Consider the following 22,640-nt stretch of genomic DNA (forward strand, 5'->3'; position numbering starts at 1 on the left):
TTTTCTTCTTTGTCAGAAGGGTAGAATATAAAACAAGGTTTTAATTTTGAAATATAAAATTGCTAATGAGGCCACAATTGGAGTATTGTGTGCATTCCTGTTGACCTTATTATAGGAAGGGTGCAATTGTCATTGAGAGATTTTAAAGGAGGGTTACAAGAATGCCGTCAAAGTTACAAGTGTGTCGGTGTGACTTGAGGTTGCAAAGGCAGGCCTTATTTTACTTGGAACAAAGAAGGCCCATGGTGGCCTCATAATGCCTACGAGTTTAGGACAGGAATCAACAGAAAGCAAATTATGAAATTGGTTCCCTAATTGGAAAATTCTACAACCAGACAACGTTGATTCAAAATAATGGCAATAGGTCTATTGAGGAAGAGAAGAAGATTATTTAAACGAATTTCTGAAATTCGCTGTCCAAGCTGGTCGTAGAGGAAGAGATCATAAATGCTTCAAAGGTACCTTAATACGTGTAAGATATTTATTGAGCGAGTGAGGGAAGATGCATTTAAAGTTAACCCAGGTTTCCATGGAGTGACATGCACAGATTGGGCTGAATCACCTCCTTCAGTGCTGGTGTATTTCAAAGGTTATAATGTGCTTTAATTTTGATGATTGCCAAAACAATTGTAACCGAATATTTCGAAATTTGTTTCAAAGTGCGTTCCCACAAGTATGAGATGGGGGCCATTCAAATTCCGATCCTCATTTATATCGAACGATCATCTGAAAAGCAAACATTAGCACACAATAACAGGAACTACATTATAATAATAGCATGCAAAGAATACCCACAGTGAGAGCAAGGTCAGTCGGCCCATCGAGACCGCATCCACCACAATCCAGGCAGGCCCCATTCCCGTGCCTTAGAACATTACCCCAAGTAGAATCTTTCAGTGAAACGTACTCGGAACACAAAACACTGCCATTTGCCAGATGAAATATTAACTGTTGATGTTCTGCTCAATTCTGGATACTGGCAGATTGAGTCGATTTGTTCTGCCGTTTAGCAGGTTAATTCAGGAATGACAATAAAATTATTTAGAGCCCGAAATATGTTCAAGCAATTTTTCTTTCTATTTTGACTTGATAACAGACCTGAAAATAAGTTTTCCAAAATCTTACGTGTTATCAGAAAAAAATGGTGGAAGTACATCAACATTGATATCGGCTAATTGCATCGCAAGGTAGGCGAGTGTCATGGACAGATATTGAATGACAAACTTTTTTTTCGGACTGGTTGAATTTATACCACAGCGTTTCCTGTACTTGGGTGTCCAAGGCACGATTTCAACACGTACAAATACTCCAAAATCTGGACCATATGAGGAAAGACAGGGTTTTCTGCAATTGGTGCGTATGACACGGGTGACACTAAATTGATATACGATCGGCTAATTTATTTTAAGCCGTAGAAGTACAAAATGAAACAATTGTAAGATTGCCACAATTATATGGAGGGTGAAAGATCAGACAGCTTTACGTTTAACAACACAAGATGAAAGACGTAACTGTTAACATACCTGGATCGCAGGTGTAAATAAACTCGGGTAAAATAGATTGTGGAATTTCATACATTTAAGTTTCGACGTTAATATGGAGTTCATACCTCAATGTGGCTTCCAAGTTTTCTGAAGGGTGAGGGGAACTTAGAGCCCGTGAACTTGAATATCGAGGCAATTGTTTTAGCTTTAACCAAAGTTCTTTGCAGCAAGAACGAGCAAAGAAAATGGTGGCCTTTCGCAAGAAAAAGATGCAGGAGTTGTTTAAAGTCATGTATAGTGTGGAAACATTGCATGACAAGAATGCTGGTGGAACTGATTTTGGGAGAATGCATGTGAAAGCTAGCAAGCTGCTGGCCTTTCAATTGGTTACGAGTTTGACTGTGGATCAAATTTGCTCAGGTTGTTGTTAACAGGTTTCATCTTGTCCCTATGATCTATGTCGTCCGAACAGACTTGGAAAGTTCAAAATGGAAAGGGAAAACTTTAAGTAGCACTTTCAGCGGCGAAAATTCTGTTTCTCAATTAGTAATTAAAATAGAATATTGCCTTTTTTTGATCGAACACACCACTTTGCAAGTCTGGAGAGAACAACCTGACAGCAAAATACTCCTCCGTGCCGCAGAGCAACGTGGTTACATAAATTAACTGAACAAATCACCAGATTCAAGTTTGCATTGTGACTGAGAAATTAGTTCGTTAACAGCGAAATTGCGCTGACAAGATTGTCAAACAATATGTAATTCGCATTCACCTCCATCCCCCAAACTATTTCTGCTGCTCTTATATTTGTCAAAGGCAACAATTCAAAATGCCCCCCCCCAAAAAAAAACAAAGCTGTTTCAAAACAAAATGGTGTCCTTACCTTTATTAATCTTGCGTGGTTCATCTTCAGCAAAACGGCAAATAAATTAATTAAATAATGAGGATGAACTTGGCTGCCAGTATCCAGAATTAAGCTGAAAACCACTTTTTCTCGCCTTTGCCGCATGTACTTTGACATCCATGGGTGAAGACAATGCTCAACGTTTAATTGTTAAAAGCATTTAAGAGTTTATGATAATTCGAGGAGCGATCAGGTAAGATTGATACAAACGACTTAGAAAGGAATGATTAAATACGTTATCAATGCATTTTTGTGGAAACAAGTTTTTGCTTTGTTACTCTATCGTTCGAAGACTTTAAGGTCCTGAAGGCAGGAACACGCTTGTGAAAGCTGATAAGCAGCAGGCAGAGGTGTGATAGCCAAGATGCAAACAGTTCGCGAATAATCTTTCTGAATGGTGTGAGGGGCTCGACTGGCGCAATCTTGCTTCTAATTTGTATGACATGTGATCGTATTTTCGTTTTCGCCTTTCCAGAAAATACTATATAAAGGTGAAAGATGTAGGACGTACCGTTATGTTTCAAAGAATAATTTGGAATCAGCCGACTAGTCACAGATACCTGAGCCTCGATTAATTAACTTACGACTGAAAATGTTGGCATTCCTTTTAAAAATTTACCATATCCTGATACCGTGACATTACATACACTCTATTATGAAAATGGCTTCCTTCCAACTTAGTAACGAAGCATTTTCATCTCCTGACTCAGCATATCTCCTGCCAAAAACATGACTCTTCGTTTTTCTTGACATTAAAATTGACTAATGTTTCACTCGGTGGCACCGGTTCCCGGATGTTTCATTTAGTTGCAGTGATTTACGCTCGTCATGTCACTCAAACATGGTTAACGAGTCTGTTTAGAAACATTCCGAATTGTGTGCAAATTCTATGTCGGACCATTATTCCACAATCTTTTTCATTTTTGGAGGCCAATTTCATTTCCTCCTGCGTGTGCACTCTTGTGTGGATCGACGTGGTGCACTTACTCCCCGGATACTATGTTTATCGAAGAATGTGCCCTTGACATAGATGACCCGATTGTCATGTGCCAAGACAAAACAAACGCACTGAAATGCGTTCTCTTTGCTTAGGGCGTTGCTGGCACGAAAGACAATCTTATAAGTTTTCGTATTTCAATACGTCTATTTTGTGTTCGTCTCTCGTGAATTATGCAGATTCACCTTTGTGTATTTTTCAACGTACCCTATCAAAATGAAGCAGATATTCTGCCTAATAAAAGGAGTAAGGGGCAGGAGAGAGGTTAGTAGCGTTTCTACAAATAAGGTCCAGATAACGGCTGGTATGAAGACACTTTACCTGAATGCACGAAGCATTCGGAACAAAGTGAATCAGGTGATGGCGCAAATCAGCAGAAATGGATATGATCTATTGGTCATGACGGAAACGTGGTTAGAGGGTGACATGGACTGGGAGCTGAATGTCCAGGGGTATCAAGTGTTTAGGAAGGACAAACAGGAGGAAAACGGGGTGGGATAGCTCTGTTAATTAAGGATAATATCAGGACAGTAGTAAGGGAAGATATAGGCTCCAAAGAGCAAAACCTGGAAGAGTTGTGGGTGGTGATAAGGAATAGTAAGGGGAGGAAGACGATGGTGGGTGTGGTCTATAGGCCCCCAAATAATAACTTTGAGGTTAGGCGGGCTATAAACAAGCAAATAATTGCTGCGTGCAGAAATGGAACGGCGATAACTATGGAGGATTTTAATCTGCATATTGTTTGGATGACCCAAGTCGAACGCGGTGGGCTTGAGGAAGAGTTCTTGGAATGCTGTCGGGATACTTTCCTTGAGCAGTATGTAACGGAACCTACGAGGGAGCGAGCTACCTTAGATCTAGTGCCGTGTAACGAGGCAGGTAGAATTAGGGATCTTCTTGTGAGGGATCCTCTTGGGACGAGTGATCATAGTATGATTGAATTTCTGATGCAGATGGAGGATGAGAAAGTAGAGTCCCGAACCTGTGTCCTCTGATTGAACAGAGGGGAGTAAGATAGGATGAGAGCGGAATTGGAGAATGTAGATTGGGGGCGCAGATCGGATGGTAGGACGGCCGAGGAACAGTGGAGGATTTTTAAGGAGATCTTTTTCGGTACTCAGCAGAAATAAATTCCAATGGTAAAGAAGGACTGTAGGAGAAGGGGTAACCAGCCGTGGTTATCAAAGGAAATAAAGGAGAGTATTAAATTAAAAGCTGATGCATTCAAAGTGGCTAAAAATAGTGGGCGAATAGAAGATTGGGAAAGATTTAAAAATCAACAAAGAACGACCAAGAAGGTGATAAAGAAAGGGAAGATAGAGTATGAAACTAAACTACCTCTAAATACAAAAAAAAGTAGAATTTTTTACAAATATATAAAGAAGAAGAGGCTGGCTAGAGTGAATGTTGGACCCTTGGAAGATGAGAGGGGGGATTTAGCGATGGGTGATGAGGAAATGGCCGTGGCTTTAAATATGTTTTTTGCCTCGGTCTTCAAGGAGGTGGACACGAATACATTGCCGGATATTAAAGAGAGAAGGATGGTAGGTGATGAGGGCCAAAATGTGATTCCTATCACTACAGAGGCAGTGCTTGATAGCCTAATGGGACTGAAGGTGGACAAGTCCCCAGGACCGTATGGAATGCATCCCAGGTTTTTGACAGAAATGCCAGAGGTGATAGCAGATGCCTTAGTAATTATTTATCAAAAGTCACTGGCCTCTGGGGAAGTGCTGGAAGATTGGAAAATGGCTAATGTTACGCCGCTGTTTAAAAAAGGTAGCAGACGAAAGGCAGGGAATTATAGACCAGTTCGTTTAACGTCTGTAGTTGGAAAATTGCTAGAATCCGTCATCAATGAAGAAATAGCAACGCACCTAGGAAAGAATGGTTTGATCGAGCAGACACGGCGCGGATTCGTTAAGGGGAAGTCATGTTTGACAAATTTATTGGGTTTCTCTGAGGATGTGACAAGTGCGGTAGACAGAGGGAAACCAGTGGATGTGGTGCTTTTAGATTTCCAAAATCGTTTGTTAAGGTGCCTCACAAAAGGTTGCTACAGGCGGCTAGGGTGCACGGAATTGGGGGTAAGGTGTTAGCATGGATAGAGGATTGGCTGTCTAATAGGAAGCAGAAAGTTGGTCTCAATGGCTGCTATTCTGCTTTGCAGTTGGTGACTAGTGGAGTGCCGCAGGGATCAGTGCTGGGGCCTCAGCTGTTTACCATTTATATAGATGATCTGGAAGAGGGGCTGAGCGTAGGGGGCTGAGTGAAGAAATTTGCTGATGACGAGTGGAAAAGCAAATTGCGTGGAGGGTGTGGAAAGTCTGCAGAGAGATTTGATAGGCTGAGAAAGTGGACGAGGACCTGGCAGATGGAGTATAATGTTAGCAAGTGTGAGGTTATCCACTTTGGCAGAAATAGTCGTAGGAGGGATTACTATGTAAAAGGTGAAAAGCTGCAGCATGCTACAGTGCAGAGGGACCTGGGGGTCCTTGTGCGCTAGTCGCAAAAACCCATCCTGCAGGTGCAGCAGGTGATCAAGAAGGCGAATGGAATGTTGGTCTTCATAGCGAGGGGGACAGAACATAAAAGTAGGGAGGTCTTGGTGCAACTGTACAGGGTACTGGTGATGCCGCAGCTGGAGTACTGTGTGCAGTTTTTGCTGCCACACTTGCGGAAACATATATTGGCCTTGGAGGGAGTGCAGGCAAGGTTCACTAGGCTGATACCAGTGATGAGGGGGTTGGCCTATGAAGAGAGACTAAATCGATTGGGTCTGTATTCGTTGGATTTTAGAAGGCTGAGGGGGGATCTTGTAGAGACGTATAAGGTAATGAAGGGGATAGATAGGGTAGAGGTAGAGAGACATACTTCCCGCTTAGAAAGGATAGCAGGACAGGAGGACACAGCCTCAAGAAAAGGAGGGGGGGGGGGGTGGAGGCAGTTTCGATCAGAGAAGAAGAGGAACTTTTTTTCTCAGAGGGTGGTGGATCTTTGGGATTCTCTGCCCGTTGAAGGGGTGGAAGCAACCTCGCTGAATATATTTAAGTCACGGGTAGATAGATTTCTGATAGACAGGGGTATTATGGGATATGGGGGGAAAGTGGGAAGGTGGAGTTGATCCACTTCAGATCAGTCATGATCTTATTGATTGGCGGGGCAGGCGCGAAGGGCTAGATGGCCTACTCCTGCTCTTATTTCTTACGTTCCTCCGAAATTTGGAATGGAAAAGATTGGCAGATGAAATCATGTCGACATTCTCTTGCACAGGGTATTTTTGAGGCAATGAACATGATTATGAGTTCTGCTTACGTGCTTCATTTTCATCTTCGGATACCATTTAGTCGTTTTTCCTTGCATGTTCAATCACCATCGTTTTCCTATTTTATCAGAAAATCTATCGACACAGCCGGACTATTGTGTTCAAATCTTTCCTTTCTCACTCCGGTCTCAGTGGCGGGATTGAAACTCAGTTTGTTACTCCTTTTAAACGTTATTGACAATGATTTTTCGATGTCAAAGTGTATTAAAATAGAAGGCCAGGGTGGGAGAGGGGGGCAAAAAATACATATCCCAAGGAAAAAAAAAGTAGGAGAATGTTTTGACAACAACATAGAAATTAGCAAGTGATGGTGTTTCGAGAGAGTGCGTTGCATTTCAACTATTCTGCGGAGATTTTTTGTCCCTCGGAAACTATCCACTATGATCTGTCATGAAGCCTATTCCTTGCCTCGTGTTCTGCAGTTTGGCAAACAACAATATAAAATACCTTAAATTATTTAATTTCAATTTTCAATACTTTAGCAGAATGCATGTCATGCATATTTTCTAGGATTCATCGAAAGCAAAGTTAATTTTGGAGGGGAAAAGAAAAACATTTTTCGGGCACCTGCCCAACCATAAACCAACGTACACGTTGTTTGAAAAACTGCAAGTTGTTTTCAATATTTAATAACCCAGTTAAGTGCATTGGGTTGTGGCTTGTGTATGTGTTATTCTAATCGCTGGTTGGACTACCAATGGAACAAGTTATTTTACAACTACACCTTAATATTGGTTGCATTGATGTTGAGTGGATTGGAGTGCTATATTCGCCTGATGCGGAATGCAATCATGGAACTAAATTGCGGAAAATAAAATAAAAGTATCTAGTATACATGTCGCAATATACAACTTGACACGCACGTTATCCAGATTACACAAAATACGAAGAGAAACAACAAAGCTTCATGTCACGTAATTTACTTGCTTAGGCAACATAGTCAAGTTGATGCAAACTCTCCAACAAACTAATTAGGAATTGCGTATGTAAATATCTATTGAGGTAGGATCACGTGATAATTTTAAATCCATGGTAGGTTGCTTCTCGTTAAAATAAATATAATACTAGTGTCAATTGGCCAAAAGATTTTTTTTCAAAGAAGTGATCGCAGATTTCCGAGAACCTCATGAAATTCAAATGCCATTCCTGATGTGAATGTTCTTCAGATATTCCAAAGATAATGTTTCGGACAAAACGGCTCAACAAGCAACATTTAACATAACATGATGTACTTTATTTTTTGATATTATGTTGATTATGGGATATGTGAAGGTTATCGCAACCGGAAGAGATTGCATTAAAGACTCATATATGTGACAGTCGATCTGAAAAAAAAACGCTGCATAATTGCAGCGGATTCTAGTCCGGATTATGAGATATGATGTTTAATTTATTCGGTTGCAGAAGCCAAAGATCCACTGAACCATATCTTCATACATTCCCAAGGGTTTTGTTTTGTTGGGTACATAAACAATCGAATATATACGATGTTTTCATGCCGTCACAACATGCAAAACAAAAATCACCTTCATCCTTTGATTCCCACTTGTCCTCTGTGAAAGGGCAAGTGAATTAATTACGAAAAATACCGGAACATCAACCTTTGAAACATGAAGTGTTTGATATAATTTTATGTGCGCATTATTCAACAGTTTCATAAATGCCTCGTTCAATTTTATTGCCGTTCTTGTGAGCAACTGTGACCATCGCCTGCAACAATATTATAAAGGTTCTTAAGGAAATAGAGCTCACCTTTGTCAGAATGATGCCAAGATAGAAAGCCATACATATTAATGAGGGTTCCAGAGGAAGACAGTTAAACCGTTTGGAGACAGATGGTTAAATGATGATTGTATACTCGATGTCGATGTGAACGCTTTGTCCAATGGTGCAGAGAGAGAGAGAGAGAGATTGCTTACTTTTAAAACAACAAAACAAAGTTTTATCGTTTACCTAAGTCTTTCATGGACGCCTTGCAAGCAGTTAGCTCTGTAGTGCAGAAACGGTGTGTTACTTTCATCAGCGATTTATCAAACGAAACCTTCAATATGTGTTCACCGGATTTGAACAATGCTGGTAATTGTGTGTCCGATGCTCGAGATAGTGTTCAATTTAGCCAAAGCATCTACCTTGAATGGTCGTTTTAAATTAAATATCAAATCTCTATTAGTCATGGAACAGCATGTACAGTGGTCTTAGTGATGCATTCTCATTAAGCACCACCTCGTGATAGATTATCATTAACGGAATTTGCTGCTGGTACCACAGTGAGAGTTGAGCTACTTGAAAATGACGTTTGCCGCTTGGAGAGAGAGAGACCTAAAACAAAGCGATTTGAAGCCTGGATTCTCCAAATTCTCACTGATTTCAGGGTGGTGAGGGCAGTCGGAATGAGTTTGGGGTTGCTCCCCGTTCGTTTTATGCTTGTTGCTTGTTGGACGAGATTGTGGAAGGCGTGTTCATCACCTGCATGCGGGAGCATCACCGTTTGACTGAGAGCGAGGCCCCTCCTGAGCTGAAGACACAAAGTGCACCCAAACATTGACCAAGCATCCATTTTACCTGTCCCACTTGTCTCCTCTACAGGCAGCCTGGAGTGCTTGCTGACCCATTTCTCATCCTCTTCATTCCGCCTCTTCTCCTCTAGTACTTGTTGTCTGGGAAGAGCACCGCCATTCTGTGTGCAAACCGTTCCCCAAACCACCTCCCCTTCACCCGCCCCCCACCCTCGCCCCGCCCCTGCCATTATGAAGCATTGCGTAACCTCTTAGCTGGACGCATAACTGAACGATATGGAGGTGGCATCATCTTACCCAGCGGTAGTGACTTCGATGGCTACTTATGAAGGTGTGGCGGCTTCACCGGGCCCTGTTGCTATAACTTAGAGGGAATTAATGTGTGCATTGCTGATGGACATATTTCACTCCCGTGACCTCGCACATGGCAGGACATGCATTGCCGCGCCTTGCTCCCGAACTAAGTTGATTAGATTGAAATGCCGCATGAGAAAATAAATATTGGCTATCCGGAAAGAAAGTTCGCACTTTTCCGTTTTTATAGCCAACAGTCTCATATAAGGAGAAAAAAACAGCAAAACAAAGCAACGATTGACGCCTTCCACAGAGACGCAGCCAGAAGTTTGAACGACAAAGTTGAGTTACAAGAAAGAGCCTAGTAAATAGGGCCATGATGATCAGAGGTCGGATATAGACGTCAAGCCGTGATACGGTCCTTGTGGGGAGATTCCATGAGGGCTCATTGTGTGCTCTAGATTTTACTCTCTCTCGAAAAAAAGAACTGTCGTTGCCTAAGTTAAAACACATCAGGGAGAAGACTTGAATAAACACGTAGGTCAGCCTGCCACGGAACACTCCTATTACTGCTGCTTGATAACCGTCACTGATTTTCTAATCCTGAAAGCGCTAAATTGATTTTCAATTGTCGGAGTTATTTCATGCAAAAGTTTCATTTGTAAAGGAACAAATGTTGACAATTGAACAGGGTTCTTATTGCCTGAAATGTTTGACAGGGAGAAAGAGAATGAGAGAAATTGTTTCATGTTTCCATTAAATATGGTGCCCGTCAATTATACCGCTATATGGGGATCGTTTTAGAGCGAGATTTGAGGATTGCATTACCTTCGGTGAATGACATATTCGGAAGGAACCCCATTTACCTTGTGAAGTTGCAACTTCCATTCAACAATAAAGCCACTATCGCAGTAATGAATTTCAGGATGTGGCAGTAACTCATCAAAGTGACTGCTTATCCTTTGGAAAAATGAACCACATTTCCTTATAGTGTTACAGCCGGTTGGAAGATGATAAATTCTGTAATAAGATGTCTTTCAATCTGACTATTCCATAATTAATTACAATGATTTTTCTTGTAATGGAGTAAGGTTTTCGGAATGAATTCGTCGCAGAACTGTTAATGAAAAAGATGGAAGTGTTCACGAGGGGAAAATAAAAAAATATAATATTTGTGGCTCTTCAGTTTTTTTTTCTAATTTAAACTGTTACTTACAAATTCATGTAAAAAAAAACAATTCTTCACAAGAGGGAATCAATATAAATATTGTAAAATAGGCTTAGAATAAGGCTCTGGTCGGAAATATATTAAAGTGTATGCATTCCTTGTATTCAAAATCCGTATACTTGTTGCATCTTTTGATTCGAGTCTTTCTTTTTGCGTAAGTTTACATTTCAAATTTTCTAACATGCAGCGGAACATATTGCCAATAATATGCATCATACAAAGCATGATGTTATTCATATTTTTTTCTCCGTCTTCGAACACATGGACCGTGGACAAATGCGTCACATGGCAAGTAACATATGTTGTGATTTTACGGTCACTTGAGCCTTTAATGCTCTTTTCACCTTCCGTTCAATGTATCTTTCCCTTATTTCTCGTAAAGTAGCGTAGCTCCTCTTCAGTTAAATATATTAATTAGCTTCGTCTCAAATGTTCGTAAGAACCAATTAGCTCACGCTCCTTAATTTTTGGAGCCTTACCCGATGAGAATTGCTGTCACATTGCTGCTATATGGTCAATATTTTTGGCCTCAATTCCTTCACTCAATGCTTCAATGTTCTCGGTTAGTCTCAATTATTATCACTAACTGTGATGCCTTTGAATGCGCATTAGCTGTCAGTGCAGCTGTGATTATTGTGAATTAGTTAGTCATATTGTCTGATGCATCTGAGTCTCTTTAACATTGCAGGACGAATTTGCGGGAAAAGTGCCATCGAGGAAATGCGTTGTCCACGATCATTTTGCATAACCATGTAGTAGAAGTGGCTCAATGTATTCATGGAGATGTTTTCAGTTTGTTTTCCATTTTCTAATCTAAACCTACTTCAGTCATATCAATGTCTATGAGAAATGCTAACACTCGTTGACATTGCCAAAACGCAATTCGTGCTCAACGTATTTTTATTGACATTTTGATATTTAGTTGCATTTGTATCAGTGGAACTGAAAATGGTGCTTTTTTTATTGATGGTATCATTACTAAATTGGCCTTGTGATTCATATGTGTCTTTGTGAATTAATTCTGAAATTGTTTTGCGATAGGTTATCAAGGCTATGTCGCTGAACACATTTGATGCCATATGATGCAAAATGCTGATTTAAGTTATTTAACCATTATTATCGGGACTTTTTTTCGATAATGACTCGTGTTGTACACCATATAACGGGCTCACCTTCGCTATCCTCAGACGCATGGAATAACAAAACAAATGTTGTCGCAGGAATCCAGCCTACCTGAGGGATCAGCACATCCCCCCCAGCAAAACAAAAAGGTTGCGAATTGGTTCGCGGATCTGCAGTCATACCGCTGGATAATATTCAAATCACTCGTTTTACATCATATGTGATAATGATGTGAAAGGAGGTCATGCGAATATTAACTTCAATATAAGCCATCGACATGATGTTGCATTGGCATAAGCCTTTCACAAGTGCAGCATCAATGCGCTCGAATATTGGAAGTGAGTTACAAGTGTTTATACATAAAATCTTCTAAGTTCTCACCAATATTGTTGCGTTCTAATTATGTTGATAACGAGCAACCGCAAAAAAAACTCATCTCAGAAAGACGTCGCCGCAGGTTAGGTACAGTGGAATCCATAAAAGGTTCCAAATAATAAGGACTTCCCTGACTCTGGGGAGAATATGGAGCTCCAGCAATGTTCTCGGCCCAATTCATTGATTAAATTTGGTACATTTATTTCAATCAATAAAGTGAGAATGGTGCCAAACTATATATTCGCGAAATCCTTGAAATCGTGAGAGTGAATGCTGATGCGTCTAAGTGCAGTAAATCTCGAATGAAGGTTCTCTTATTATCTTTAGGACAAATGTGCAACTAGTTACATAATTCCAGTTCATGGCCATGTCCAGAGTCCAACTGAGCATCAAAACGGCAATGGAAAGGCAACTACTACAATACAGCCATGACGACCGGGAAGACTGGGAAAAAGAATATACTTCGGCCGCAGTAATCTAATACGAAGAGATTACTTCCAATAATCGCGCTTTAATTATCAATAATTGTGAGTTCAGTGCTCAGTGATGAGTTCACACAACGTCCAAAAACGGCGGCTCATTCCGAAATGACTTTGAAAATAAAAATGTGCAAAGTACATTTTGGCGTGGCAATGCTCTGATATTATGGTTAACACAGCAGACTTCCCCAACTCGACAATAGTCTGAAGATGTTGGACGACAGTGAGATGTTAATGTTATTAAAATGATTACCGTCCTCTTTAACTTTTAACGTCCTCTCTAAAAAGGAAATAATCATTCTTTTAAAACTAAACGCTTCACTAACATCAGATTTCACAATGCAGCTGATATTTTATTTTCGTATCATACAATAAATTTACGATAGTGAAACTGCCGGAAACCGCGTCAGCGAATCCAACCAATTAGTCACATACTTAACTACATAGAACTCAATTACATCACCAATTGACAACGTCTTGCATCGTAGGCCGCTGGAAATTATGCATACGGCACACGCCCCACCCCCATTGTAACGTCGTATCTCAATTTACGGCATTTAAATTTTCTCTTCATTCCTCAATTCCTTCGGCGAGCTTCAAATTACTTCGAAGTCCTGATTCAATCGGACGTTTGGAACTGTGTCCTTTACAATAATATTTGCGACAAGTGAAGAAACTCAGCCCGTGATGTTGTTGCGTGCGCGAAACAAACGGTAATTTCGTATGCAAACTCAGTGGGCATTTACAACTCATGCTCCAGGGGTTGTGCGTGTTCATTTCGTTTGTTAATGTGCCGTTGTGGCACAGGTTGATAATTACGGCAACCGATGATCAATCAACAGTACCGGACCTAACTTCCGAATTTAAATGAATTCGAATGACTATCATGGTCGAATTTTAACACATGAATTAAATCTAAGCACGGGATCTCCGGATTAGCAGGTCAGGTATGGGACCTAAGTATCAAAATGTGACATTGGTTATTAATGCTTGTCTATTGTTCAGTTTACATGAACAAAATAAAATGAAATAAAATAGGAATCAACACATCTGATTGTATACTATACGTATCAAATTGTTGCCAAAAATTCATCTTATATCACGTGACTCACATAGCTTAATTTGACAGAGATACCATGATTGACAGTTCAGTCCGAAATAAAAATAACTGCTGCTGGCGAGCACCCTTTTTTTTAGGTATTTGCATACGATAGATTGATATGGTGCCACAATTTCGACATGAATGTTGGCAGGACAAGCTTAAAACCCCTCATGTCATATATAAAAGAAAAATCAGGGAAGGGAAAGGCGAGAAAGTTTATTTTCTTGTCAACTTGCTAATGCATGAAATGCAGAAATATATGATTCGAAGCGAGCTATGATTATATTTTATTCTGCACTGGCAACACAACACGATGGAAATAAACTGTTAATGGGTGCCTATACTCAAAATTTCTAATAATGCGATGAAATCTCATTTAAATCTCGGCATAGTTTAAATTTATTAAATTTATAACGAGGTCAACATCGTGCCTTAATCGTAGTACCTGGTACTTGAGAAAATAATTACAAAAAATGCAAGCAAATTTGGAGATACATCAGGAGCATTTAATCTAACAATATCCGTTGAATTCCAAAACACAGGGTTGTTAATATATTGGGGAAAGAACGGAAAAAGAAAACAAGTTAAGAAAGAGGGTAAGAGAGAAAATAAGTAGAAAGAAAACAAATATGAAATAAAAAGGGGGAAGAGAGAAAGAAAGAGAGAAAGAAAGAAAGAAAGAAAGAAAGAAAGACAGACAGAAAGAAAGAAAGAAAGAAAGAAAGAAAGAAAAGCAACTAGTTGAGCTTTTGGCAAAATTGTTAGTTCCTTTTCAAAGAAAACGAATAAAAAGAAACGTATTTTGCTCACCCAATTCCTTCAAAGCATCGTTGCATTTCTCTAGGGCTGGTTCAGTAAATTGAAACGGGTTTAGGTTGCATTTTGACTGGGTACTGCCGAACTGCATCACGAAAATGAATATGAAAAAAAGGAAGATAGCACGCAAATTGCCCATTGACCAGTCGAATTCTGTCTATCGTCAGCAGTAGCCAGGGCTCGAAAGGCAGGATATGATGCACCAATCCCAATAACAATATGAACGGGTATTTCGCAGTATATCGCATAATTTGCCATATTTATTGAAACAGCTTTCACAGAAAAAAAAGGTAGTTGAACGGATTTATGTTTTTCTTAAATTCTGCAGTCAAGTTTCTGAGAGGTGGAAGAGAACCAAATTCTCCGAATGACAAATTAAAGATGCTGGTTGTTACAATTGCGTGCATTTTCAGAGGCAGCACTACCAGTTCATCCAAGTGTCCGAGAACCTAGGTTCCATCTTATAGCTAAACATTTCATTGTTTTAGAGAGTTGCCTGCAAGTATTGCAGACGTTCTGCTCTATATGTCAGTTTCATAACTTCTAAGAATCAATAATATGGCACATCAGGTCAGGCCATCAAAACTGCATTATGGGAAAACATTAAGCTGAATTTGGCAAATGGAATTACCAGTCGACGTTGTCTGGCAATGGGCTTACCTGACAGTGGTCCGCATTTCTGCCTCACAACGCCAGGAACCAGAGTTTAATTCCAGGTTGCGTCACTGTGTGGAGTTGGCAAATTCTCCCTCTGTCTGCGCGTGTTTCCTTCCACAAAGATATGAGGTTAGGTAGATTGACCATGCTAAATTGATCCTAGTGTTAACTGAATATGAATACCAAGATTTAACTGCCTGTCTTTTCCTGTATTTATTTCTCAGTACGATGCCTCGAAATTGAATTGGCTCGTATCGTTGTTCAAATCAGACAACGCCATAAAGACACTTGCTGCACATTTTATAAATTTTGTTTGGGAGGGGGCGGGGCGATGTGGGGCAATGAAAGTAGTACGGTTGGGGTAAATGGGGATCCGAGGAATAGGATCATATCTGTCAGGTTCAGACAAGGAAAGCTGAAGTTGAATGTTGAAGATGCAATGGTAGACTTGATATTACAGGTCGCGTTTGAAACGTGTCGAGCAAAGGAAATTGACGGGGTTCTGTTGTTTTTACTTCGATTCATGTTGTCTTAAAGGTCATTTCGGCGAATTAAGGGAACAGTCAGATACATGGCAGTACTATTGCAACGTCCCTTGTTCAAGCTGGGCCAAATTTTGCAGCTGAATTTCCCTGTTTATAAACGCTTAAAACACAGGAAAGTACGAGGTGTAAAAGGAAAGTGAATAGTACTAATGATTAAATAATCAACCTCAGTTATGAGAGCGGATGGCATGCAGAACACTGAACAAACGCGGTTGTACGTTTTGAGCTCAGAAATGAAAGAAAAAAGGCAGTCGCATAACTGCCGTATGATACAGACCCTAGAATAACACAAAGAAGAGAGGAGAACAAATGTATTAGCAAATACTTGCCTTTAACAACAAAAGGGAAACATATAGCAGGACAGTTAACTAAATGATATGAAGATAGTTTCAAACAATGTAAGCGACACTGCGGGAGACGAATTATTGTTGTATGAATAGGAATGTATTTTTTCAAACAACAAGCTGCAAATCCACCCAATGGAGATGCAATTCATGACCGAGACTTTGGAAACGAAAACGGGCGTATGCGTGAAGTATTAGTTCGCAAACATAGCGGAGATTGTGATCATAGCGTAAGTTTGTTTTAGATTTGATGTTACCACAAAAAAAAATCAATAATGTAAAACAAAACTGAGCCAAGTAAGGGGTAAAAAGCGACTGCAAAAGGTAGACATTACTGAGGGAAAACTCAAGGTTAAAACAGTAGGGAGCACGAAATGCTAAGTCCTACACATCCAAAGCAGGCAGTCAACCTCAAAAAGTAACACTCGTTCTGCCGAATTTATATGACCCGTGTTGTCAATATGAATACAACGAAAATGAAAAAAAAAGTTAAAAAAAATCGTATGGTAACCGGAAAGCATTATAGATTGACTCGATGAACTTAGCGAGTTCAGGGGAAAAGTGAGAGGGAAGTGCAGGAAAGAAAAACAAAAGAATAAGGAGGTCAAAGTGAGGATAGAATGGAGTTTAGAAATTAAAGCTAAAGAAATGCCAAAGACGTTTTATCACTGTATTGCAGCAATACGTTATTTAAAGGAAAATGTGTTTCGTGCCACATACGTTGATGGGAAGTTTTCCACAGAGGCATCGGGTGTGGGGAGACTTATTTTTTTAAATGAAACTTGTCTCTGCATGCTTGCAAAGGAAAAGGATGATGCAAAATTTTGTTTTCCAGGAAGAACACACTGCGACATTGAACGGGATTATCATAAAGCGAGAGGTAGTGCGCGTAGGGTTGAAAACAAAAAGGCGGATAATGCGTCAGGGTCAGATCGCCTGTTTCCAAGGTCATGGCAGCGAATTTTCAGTGGACGATTATGCTATCCTCAGTACATTCAGAGAAGGAACTGGCGGACGGAAGAAGTGCAAACAAAAAAATAGTTATCATGTTCATTAACTGACAGAAGGAGTTGCCAGAAATACGATGGCCAGTTAGTGTTACATTGATGGCAAGAAAGCTCGTAGGATCAATCCAAAGATAAATGAATAGCCGTCACGTAGAAATGCATGGATTGTCGGGGATGATCTGCATACATTTGATAAAATAATGTTTTGACTTATAAACTTGATTGAATTACAAGACGAAACGACAAAAGGTGTTGATGAAATCAGGCAATACAAGTGGTGTTCATTAAAATAGCAAGTTGTCTGACAAAATCCCAAACGGCAGTCTGGTCAAAAAAGTGAAAGCTCATGGGATGCATGGTAATGCGATATTCTGAGCAAAAAAAAACAGCTAAAGGAGAGGAAACAAATTTCGGCGGTTGTACTTCTAAATGGGAAATAGTTTCAAGTCGTTTTCCATGATCGTGATCCAGGCTGTTTGAGTTTTATTTTAATTGTTCAGACCTCAACAGGGGGGACGTAATTGAAATATTTGAAGGCAATGCATCATTTTGCCGGATATTGTTTACAGTCGAGCAGAGCTGTGATCAATAAAATAATAAGGGTGATTTCGTCGAGCTGTTGTCAAAGCAACAGATGCATTTTAACATAAAAAAAACTGAGAGGTATGTCTGTTGGGAGGTCAAACAGCACAGGAATATATAGTACCTGGAAATAAGCTAAAGCAGCAGATGAAATGAGAAATCTTGGCATGGAAGTATTCCGATCCTAAAACACCACCGTTTGAGTAGACAAGGTTTTAAAGGAGGCATATGAAATGTTCTTCTTCACTGACAGAGGTGTAGAATCCGGCCAGAACTGGAGTTTTTTTTTGCATTTCTGTTGGCATTATTAAAGGAAGGCAGCAATGGATATAGAGATAGTTTAAAGGACGTTTACAAGAATGTTCTCAAGGTTACAAGTGCGTCCGTATGACTAGAGGTTAGATAGGCAGGTTTTATTTTACTTAGAATAAAGGCGGTGACTTGATAATGCTTACAAATTCAAGAGAGGATGTGATGGAATGCAATTATGAAATTGGTTCACTAATTAGAAAATTCGTCAACCAGAGAACGTGGATTCAAAATAATGGCAGTTGGTTCCGTGGGGGAATGAGGAATATCATTTAAATTAATGTCTAGAATTCGCTGCTGAGGCTGGTTGTAGAGGAAGATATCATAACTGTTCAAAGGCATCTGGATCTGTACCTTAATAGCTGTGAGGTAAATACTTAATGAGCGTGTGGGGGAAATGCATTTACAAATTAGCCCGGGTTTCCTTGGATTGACATGCACCCATTTGGCCGAATGACGTCCTTCCGTGCTCGTACATTTCTATGGCTTAAATGATCTTTGGGTTTGATGATTACCGCAACACATGTAACCGAAATAGGCGTGGATATTTCGAAATATGTTTCTAGGTGCGTTCGAAAAATGTGAGAGGGGATTAAGGGTTATGGGGAGAGGGCGGGAATGTGGAACTGAGCTACGACAGATTAGCCATGATCTTATTGAATGGCGGGGCAGGCTCGAAGGGCTAGATGGTCTACTCCTGCTCCTATTTCTTATGTTCTCATGTTCATTCAATACCGATCCTCATTTATGTCGAAGTACTATTTGAAGAAGCAGACAGTCACATAAGATGTTTGGCAGATGATACATCGCATTAGTAACATACATAGAATTCCCACAGTGCAGAACGAGGCTATTTGGCCCATCGAGACTGCACTAATCATAATCGCACCCAGGCCGTATTCCCGTATCCCCACACATTTACCCTGCTTGTCCCTTGAAAGTAAAGTCAAATTAGCATGGGCAATCGACCAAAATCACACACCTGTAGAATGTGGAAGGAAAACGGAGCACCCGGAGGAAACCCATGGAGGTACGCCGAAAATTTGCAAACTGCATACAGACTGGATATCAAAGCCGAACTTGAACCCAGGTACCACGGCGCTGTGCCGCATCAGTGCTAATAACTGAGCTACCGTGCCACCCATTGTCACTCATAATATAGAAAAAAAGCAATCGGAAGCCAAACGAGGGGTGCTGTATGAAAGTGTGTATAAAAACGGGACAAAGTACAATATCCTGCAATATGGATTTGAGGAAAGATTTTTAATTGTTCTGTTTACTGAACTGAAATGACTGATGCACAAATTGGAAATTAATTCCTCAAGGAGACTTATCGAGGAACAAACAAGGCTCAGCTGACACAACGAACAAGCCAAGCATCAGCAAACTGAGTCAATAATCTGCCTGCACTTCACCATCACGGGACCACAAGACCTGTTCAGCCACATGATATTTTATGCAGGGAAGTAAAGAGATTTCCTATGGAACACTGTTCATAAATTGTCAATATTTCTTAGATGCCCTCAGGGTAAAGGAATAATTGACATGAAAAGATCTATATGGTCGGAGCACACTTGCAAAGTTCAAAGTGGAAAGGGAAAAAATGAAATAGCAATTTCAGCGGCGAGACGTTTGTTTCTCAATTCATGGTTAACGTAAAATAATGTTTTCTTTGTTACTCGAAGAGAACGATTTGCAAGTCTGCAGGGAACAATAGCACGTCTGACAGCAGAGTACTCCTCTGTGCGGCAAAATATGTTGATTGCACAAATGAACACATTGGCAGATTCAGACTTGGAATGTAACTGAGAAATGAGGTTCTGAACGGCGACACTGTCCTAAAAAGATTGTCAAAGAAATGCAATTCTCATTCACCTCCATCTCCCACACAATTTCAGTTTTTCTTAGATCTGTCGAAGACAAAACATCCAAATACCCCAAAATTAAAAAGCTAACTTTTTTTCAAGCAAAGTGATACCCTTACCTTTATTCATCTTGTTTGTTTCATCATCAGCTAAACGGCAAAACAAATGAATTCAATAATAAAAATAAACATGGTTGCCTGTATCCAGAATGAAGCTGAAAACCATTTCTTTTTTCATCACTGTGCCGCATGGATTTCGACATTGGTGGTGGATGTCAAATAGGAGGCAGAGAGTGGGGGTCAACGGGTGCTATTCGGATTGGCGGATGGTGACTAGTGGAGTGCCCCAGGGGTCGGTGCTGGGGCCTCAGCTTTTTACCATTTATATAGATGATCTGGAGGAGGGAACCGAGTGTAGGGTGTCAAAATTTGCTGATGACACCAAGATTGGGGGAACGGCAAATTGTGCGGAGGGTGTGGAGAGTCTGCAGAAGGATCTAGATAGTCTGGGCGAATGGGCCAGGAAATGACAAATGGAATTTAATGTTGGCAAGTGTGAGGTGATCCACTTTGGTAGGAAGAATGGTAGGAAGGACTATTACTTACGGGGCGAAAAACTGCAGCAGGCGACGGTGCAGAGGGACCTTGGGTTCCTTGTGCATGAGTCGCAAAAACCCAGCCTGCAGGTGTAGCAGGTGGTCAGGAAGGCGAATGGGATGCTGGCCTTCATAGCGAGGGGGATTGAATATAAAAGTAGGGAGGTCTTGCTGCAGCTGTATAGGGCATTGGTGAGGCCGCAGCTGGAGTACTGTGCGCAGTTTTGGGCGCCGCACCTGCGCAAAGATATTTTGGCCTTGGAGGGAGTGCAGAGGAGGTTTACTAGGCTGATACCGGAGTTGAAGGGGTTGAGCTATGAGGAGAGGCTGAATAAACTGGGCTTGTACTCGTTAGCGTTTAGAAGAATGAGGGGAGACCTCACTGAGACGTATAAGATGATGAATGGGATGGATAGGATAGAGGTGGAGAGACTCTTCCGGCTCAACAAAGACAGTAGGACTAGGGGGCACAGCCTCAAGATAAAGTGGAGGCGGTTTAGAACGGAGTTGAGGAGGAACTTCTTCACTCAAAGGGTGGTGAACCTCTGGAATTCTCTGCCCGTTGAAGTGGTGGAGGCTGCCTCGCTAAATATTTTTAAGACGCGGGTTGATGGGTTTTTGATAAGAGAGGGGATTAAGGGTTATGGGGAGAGGGCGGGAAAGTGGAACTGAGCAGCGACAGATCAGCCATGATCTTATTGAATGGCGGGGCAGGCTCGAAGGGCTAGATGGCCCACTCCTGCTCCTATTTCTTATGTTCTTATGTTCTTAAAAAAGCCCAAACTGTTAATTGACAAACAGACTGATATGCGTGAGGCAGGAATGTGATGGAGAGGGGGCAGTTAGCGGATGATTTCGCTGAATAGCTGAGCAGCATCAATGGCTCGAATGGCGCAGTCCTGCTTCTAATTTGTATGATCGAATGATCGTATCTTCGCATTCACCTTTCCAGAAAATACTGCATAATAGTCAAATATGTAGGTTCAGCCTTTATGTTCCAAATAATAAATCATATTCCGTCGACTATTCACAGATATCTGTGCCCCGAGTAAATGACTGCGTCGACTATTCACAGATATCTGTGCCCCGAGTAAATGACTGAGTCCTGAAAAGTTTTTTTTGTATTTATAACATTGCGAAAAATTGATACTCTGACCTAACATATGCTTTTTTATGAAATGTATTGCATCTACCTTTGCAAAATCGAAAATTTCATTTCCTCATTCAGCATATCTGCTTCTTAAAAAAAACATATGTTTTCTTGACAGCAGAAGTGATTAATGTTCCTCTTGATAGGATCGGCTACTGGAAAGCTCGTTAAGTTGCAGACAATCAATATTGATGTCCCCAGATATCACCCTCATCAATTCACTCAGGCATATTTCATGAGTTTGTTCACAAACATTGTGAATGCGTGAATTTTGTATCTCTGATCATTAATCCACACTCACTTTCATTTTTTTTTGAAGACCAGTGTCATTTCCTCCTGTCGCTGTACTCTTGTGATCGAAGTGGTGCACTGACTCTCTGGCTGTTGCATTTGTCCAATATTATGTCCTTCAAGATCGATGGCATGACGTGCAGTTGCTCTTCCGGAATTTGGAATGGGTAAATTGTTAGATGAACTCACTAGATATTATATTACACAAGATTTCTGATGAGGCGCTGAACATCAATGTAAGTGCTAATCACATTGTTACATGTATCATGATGTAGTTCTCGCTTTTATCTTGGGAACGATTCAATCACATTTCGTTGCATGTTTAAACACCACCCGTTTTCTTTTTCTTTTAATTGTTATACGGTCGGGCTGTTGTTTTCAATTTTTTAATTTGTCACTCCCGTTTCAGCAGTAGGGAACAACTCAGTGAGTTTGTTAGTCCTTGGACAATGCGTCTGATAAGTATTTGTCGACTAAAAGTTGTTTAACATAGGGGGAGAGCAAAAAGACATATCCTAACAAGGAGATTATGTTGAAAACAACGTGAACACTAACATGTGATGCATGATTCCAGAGAGTATGTTGCAGGTCAAAATTATGTGGGCAATTTGTGCTCCCCGAATACGTTACACTGTGATCCGCCATGAAACCTC

Source organism: Carcharhinus amblyrhynchos, chromosome 16 (assembly GCF_965287045.1).
Source record: "Carcharhinus amblyrhynchos chromosome 16, sCarAmb.v2.hapA, whole genome shotgun sequence".
Lineage (NCBI taxonomy): Eukaryota > Metazoa > Chordata > Chondrichthyes > Carcharhiniformes > Carcharhinidae > Carcharhinus > Carcharhinus amblyrhynchos.